Here is a 6,203-nt window from a genome sequence, read left to right on the forward strand (position 1 = left end):
TATTGTATCCCTTCCCTGTAAAATTCTCAACCTATCTGAAGCCTTTTTAATCACCAGAATCATGCTCACCACATCTTACACTCCCCAGATTAGGGGCAGCTGAATGAATCAAAAATTTTAATAATATATTTAAGTGAATTTTGTATTACAGTATGCTTAATTTTTTTTCAAAGTATAAGGCTTCCAAAAAGCAAACTCATTCCAATAATTACGACTTAGATAAAAAACTGAATCCCCTCTCTGTCCTTTCAATTCCATTAAAGGTGACCACTAGCAGGACTCCTAAACAGCCTCGTTTATTTAGTTCTGCCCATTTTTTAACTTCCCCCAAAAAATGGATCACAAAGCACTCACTCTTGCTGCGTCCACCTTTTTCTCAGTTCTACCTTTACAAGGCTCATCCATGCTGTGTGTTAAGCAGATTTGTTCATTCTCATTCCTGTGGCGTATTCCATTGTATAAGCAATTTGCTTACACTTCTGTCCATTCTACTATTGATGAACACGTGAGTTGTTTTTACCTTCAAGCTATTAGGAATAATACTGCTCTGCACATACTATTACATGTCTTTCGGTGCCAATGTATCTGCCTTATTACTGTTCAGAATTTATCAAGAACGGAGTAGCTGAGTCATAGGAGATGCATCTGCCCAGTTTTAGTAATGATACTGTAATACTTCAAAACAACTTCCAAAACAGTTATACTAACTTCCATACCCATCAGCCATCATGTATAAGAGGTCCAGTTTTCCATATTCTAACCAGTACTCAGCACTGACAGGGTTTTGTGTTTTTTAGCCACTCTGATGAGTAGAGTGATATCCCATTGTAGTTTTAATTTGTATTTCCCTAATTACTAATGCACTCCAGTGCTCTTGCCTAGAGAATCCCAGGGACGGCGGAGCCTGGCGGGCTGCCGTCTATGAGGTCACACAGAGCTGGACACAACTGAAGTGACTTAGCAGGAACAGCAATTACTAATGAGGTTAATCCCTTTTTCATGTTTATTGTGTATTTGAAAATCCTATTTGGGAAGTGACCTGCCCTTTTTTCTACTGGGCTATCTTTTTCTCAATGATTTGTGAAAAACCGTTTCTACATTCTGGGAATGAGTCCTTTATTGGATAGAGCCCTTACAAATACCTTCACCCATCCTGCAAGTTGCCTTTTCTCTCTGGAATCTTTCGATGAACAGTAGTTCACACCAATATTTTCTTCTATAATTAGTGCTTTTTGTGTCCTATTCAATAAACCTTGTCATAAAGGTGTTCTACTTTGCTTTCTTCCAGAAGCTTTCTTGTTTCAGATCTCCCATTTAGCCGTATGACATATCGATTAATTTTTGTATACTGGGTGAGGCAGATGATCAAAATTCACCTTGTCCATTTGGATATCCAGTTGGCCCAGGAACACTGACTGAAAAGACTCTCATTTCTCTAGAGCACTGCAGAGTCACTTCTGTTATAAATCAAGAGATCTCAGACCTGTGAGCCTGTTTATGGATTCTCTACCCGGTTCCATGGTCTATCTGGCATTGTATCCACACCACACTGACAAACTACATACTCATCTAGCAGCTTAAATCTTCCAACTTTGCTCCTTTACTAAGATCATCTAGAATTTCCATATATATTTTAAAATTAGCTTATTGGCTACTTTTGAAAAAAAAATCTGTTGGGATTTCAATTGGGCTTATAATGAATCCACAGAGTTATCTGTGAAGCAGTGATTACCCTCTATTATTTTAAGTGTTTTAAATCTTTCAATGTTTTACAAAGACATTTTATCACAAATGGGTGCTGAATTTTATTGAGTAGTTTTTCTCCTTTATTCTGTGGCTAAATTACAATGATTGATTTTCTAATGTTAGACAAAGTTTACATTCCCAGAATAAATCCAACTTGGTCACAGCTTCAGCTCAGTCACTCAGTCGTGTCCGACTCTTTGTGACCCCATGAATCACAGCACGCCAGGCCTCCCTGTCCATCACCAACTCCCAGAGTTCACTCACTCACGTCCATCAAGTCGGTGATGCCATCCAGCCATCTCATCTGTCGTCCCCTTCTCCTCCTGCCCCCAATCCCTCCCAGCATCAGGGTCTTTTCCAATGAGTCAACTCTTCACATGAGGTGGCCAAAGTATTGGAGTTTCAGCTTCAACATTAGTCCTTCCAATGAACACCAGGGCTGATCTCCTTTAGGATGGACTGGTTGGATCTCCTGGCAGTCCAAGGGACTCTCAAGAGTCTTCTCCAGCACCACAGTTCAAAAGCATCAATTCTTGGGCACTCAGCTTTCTTCACAGTCCAACTCACATCCATACATGACCGCTGGCTACAATCACCATCTGCAGTAATTTTGGAGGCCCTAAAAAATAAAGTCTGACACTGTTTTCCCATCTATTTCCCATGAAGTGATGGGACCAGATGCCATGATCTTAGTTTTCTGAATGCTGAGCTTTAGGCTAACTTTTTCACTCTCCTCCTTCACTTTCATCAAGAGGCTCTTTAGTTCCTCTTCACTTTCTGCCATAAGGGTGGTGTCATCTGCATATCTGAGGTTATTGATATTTCTCCCAGCAATCTTGATTCCAGCTTGTGCTTCTTCCAGCCCAGTGTTTCTCATGATGTACTCTGCACATAAGTTAAATAGGCAGGGTCCCATAAATACAGGTATAGGTCACTAGATTTTATTTACCAATACTTTCTTTTAGGGCTTTTGTGTCTTTTCCATGAGAGTCTGGCCTAGAGTTTCTTGTAACCTCCTTATCAAGCTTTAGTAACAAGGTTATGCTGGCCTCATAAAAGCAAGTCAGGGAGTATTCCTTCTTTTTTATTTTTTTAAATGTTTGTAATATTGCACTAGTGAAGCCATCTGGGCCTGGAAATTATACTCTGAAAAGGTTTTTAAATACAAATTTAATTTCTTTACAGATATGGAACTATACAAATTATCTAGCTCTTGTGTCTTAAGAGATATTTTATTTAAAAAACTTGTCCATGTCACTTGAATATATAAATGTACTACCATTAAATTGTTCACAATAACATCTGAAGATTTTTTAAAACATCTGTAGGACATGTAGTGATAACTCCCTTCTTGCCTGACACTGGTAACGCCATACACCATTGGATGGAAGGAAAGAAGGGAAGATAGTCATGCTCTAGATAACAAAACCACTGTTGTGGGAATATTCTCCAGCAGAATTATGCAGAGCAAGACCAGCGCAGATGGAGCAGGTTAACAATCCAGCAATTCTCTTTCAACAGCTTTGACCATCAAAAACAACTGTGGACCTGAGGGAAAGGAGACAGGAAGTGAAGAAGGAGGAAACAAACTGTAATGCTTGTGTGGCCAGCAAGACAGTGCAGGAAGCAAACCACAGCTAACCCGGGCTTGTAACCTAGACACGCAGCCCTCTATCCACAAGGCGTTCATGGCCTCCTGAATTCCACCCACGAACGTCAATGCCTTTTCTCATACATCTTTATTTTCACGAACCTCTGAAATTCGGGAGTTCATTTGATTACATATGTGGAGAGCAAGAGCATTTCCAGTGACTCTGTCACCAGTAAGAGTCACAGATTCTATCATGCCACAGTGCAGCTGTTGCAAATACTGCAAATGTCACTCACACAGGCATCACTACTCTGAAATCCTGAGACCTTATCTGATACAGCACTGAGTTTTGCTATTTAATGGATTGATTTTTTTTTAAAAAAAGAAATACATTATAATTGTGGGGGGTTTGTACTACTTTGATTGCTGTTTCAATGGAATTTGTAACTATGTATTTTTGAACGCCTTTTAAAAATTGGCTTCCCCAGACTTGAAAGAGAAGGCAATGGGAGCCCACTCCAGTACTCTTGCCTGGAGAATCCCATGGATGGAGGAGGCTGGTGGGCTGCAGTCCATGGTGTCGCTAAGAGTCGGACACGACTGAGTGAATTCACTTTGACTTTTCACTTTCATGCATTGGAGAAGGAAATGGCAACCCACTCCAGTGTTCTTGCCTGGAGAATCCCAGGGACAGGGAGCCTGATGGGCTGCTGTCTATAGGGTCGCACAGAGTCAGACACGACTGAAGCGACTTAGCAGCAGCAGTAGCAACAGACTTGAAAGAAGGCCATAGCAACAAAAAAAAATGGGTAAAGCACCCAACAAGGAATCAAGGATCTCACCCACGCCAGGGAGCTCCCAGGCAACAGTTAAGGAGCGCCTCCCCTCGGCTAGGCCCTGCCCTGGAAGGAGACACAGATGAGTAAGGTTCACCCTGGCTGAAAGCACCAGTCACTCAGTCTTCTGTCCACCTCTTTGTGACCCCATGGACGTAGCCTGCCAGGCTCCTCTGCCCATGGAATTCTCCAGGCAAGAATGCTGGAGTGAGTTGCCATTTTCTTCTCCGGGGAAGAGAGAGGAGGCCCCACCCATGGATCAAACCTGGACCTCCAGGATTGCAGGTGGATCCTTTACGGTCTGAGCCCCAGAGCAGCCCATCAGCCTGGCTAGTTCCTGACATCACCTACAGAGTTAACACCGACACAGAGCCACTCGCAAAAATGACGGCTGTCTCCAGAGACTCGGCCTTCACCCTTGGTCTATATAACCTACTTCCCAAGGAGGGGACAAAATAAACAATAAACAAAGCATAGGCTTTGATCCAGAAAGAGAAGTGCAAAACCCGACCCCAACACCTACTCTCTGTGGCTCTGGCATCTCCTCTAAGCCTTTCTTTCTTCTGCTGTGACAAGGGTTAATACTATCCTTCCCGGTTACTGCAAGGTTTAGAACTACTGGATTTAAAGCACCTAACAAGCACATCATCCCTGTTACTATTAGTTAAATCTTTCAGGTCAGAGCTCTGATCCAACACTTAATGACAATTATAGTCTGTCACTGAGATAAGAGGGAGAAAAAAAAAAATACAGAAAAGATGGACCATGAACACGGGAAGAAAAAAAAAATCATTCTTCAAAGTCCAGTATAAAGTCCCCTCCTCAGGAAAGCTTTCCCCCTCCTCTCCTAGCGTTCCCACAGCCTTTATCACGGGGCGGCAAACAGCTCTGCGAATGAATGAAGGAGGAACACGGCACAGTAGGACAGAAACAATGAGTTTCACCCCCACATGATACAAACCACCCGGGATGCCAACTCAATGGCCTGACCGCCCTGATCCAAGAGCCACGAACCAATCAAGCGGTACATTTCTTAACGCCAATGCCGTCCATCCTAGTACCTCTCCCGCCCGCTCCGGTAGGAACTGCGGGGAGGAGGGCCTCCCACGTAAAGACTGTGCCACCTAAAGGTCAGGCGTAAAAGAAAAGAGGGAAACTTGAGTCCGGAGAGTAGAAAGCAAGAAGTCTCTAACTTTGGGGGGGTGAGGGGGAGCCTTGTCCCCGGAGCCGCAGCAAGTCAGGCCAGCGAACTTCTAAGACCGCCAAGGGGTCCAGCGTCCACACTTCCCGCAACAATGCCAACTTGGAACGAGGCCAGGGAGAGGGGGCCGGGGCAGGGGAGCGTACGGACTCGGCCGGCCGCGGAGAGCCCGGCCTTGATCCGGGCGCACAGCCACTGCCGCCGCCGCCGCCTTTGTCTCCAGCGCGGGACCTGGCGCGTCCTCTGCCCCGCCTCCGGGCGCGCACGTAGGCACGGGAATGGGAAACGGAAAGCGTCTGGTGCGTTTCTTTTTGTTTTCCAACCTAAAGCAAAAAGTCAACGCCTAACTTCCCGAGGACCCTCTACGGTCACCAGCTACCAACCTCCGGGCCGCGCCGGGCGACGGCGATGTTCCCGCGCGCCCCGAGCTCCCCCACAACCCTCGGCACCTCCGAGTCGGCGGCGGCGGCGGCGGCGGGCTTTGCGGGAAGCCGCCCTCTTCCCCGCGAGCGGCGGTTGGAGGCCCAGCCCCGCGCGCGTCCTCGGAGCACGTCCCCGCCCTCGGACCGGCGCGCGCCGCCCGGGGCTGCCTGGCTCGCGAGCGGGTGGTGCCCGCTGGGAACTGTGGCCAGCAGGCCGCGCGGCTGGAGCGGACCAGTGGGAAGGCGGCCCGCCCCTCCGCACCGGGAGAGCCCGGAGCCGGCCCACCGGGGTCCAGCCCCCGCTCGCCGGCGGGCCCCGGTGCCTGCGCTTAGCAGCGCGCCGATCTCTCCACCCCTGTTTGTTAATTGCAGACACAGATCGCTGCACCCCTTGTTAATTGCAGGCA

The 6,203-nt window shown here is 46.6% G+C and overlaps 1 protein-coding gene across 8 annotated transcripts in view; it reads right to left on the reverse strand.

Moving 5' to 3' along the window:
• HHAT (hedgehog acyltransferase) overlaps nucleotides 1-5,892 on the reverse strand; it is a 375,148-nt gene extending 369,256 nt beyond the window's left edge. For all 8 annotated transcript variants that reach the window (XM_060396732.1, XM_042229246.1, XM_060396733.1 and 5 more), the window contains exon 1: nucleotides 5,758-5,892. The gene's annotated coding sequence lies outside the window, so the exon portion shown is untranslated. The remainder of the gene's footprint in view (nucleotides 1-5,757) is intronic.
• Between the last annotated feature and the right edge of the window lie 311 nt (nucleotides 5,893-6,203).

Source organism: Ovis aries, chromosome 12 (assembly GCF_016772045.2).
Source record: "Ovis aries strain OAR_USU_Benz2616 breed Rambouillet chromosome 12, ARS-UI_Ramb_v3.0, whole genome shotgun sequence".
Lineage (NCBI taxonomy): Eukaryota > Metazoa > Chordata > Mammalia > Artiodactyla > Bovidae > Ovis > Ovis aries.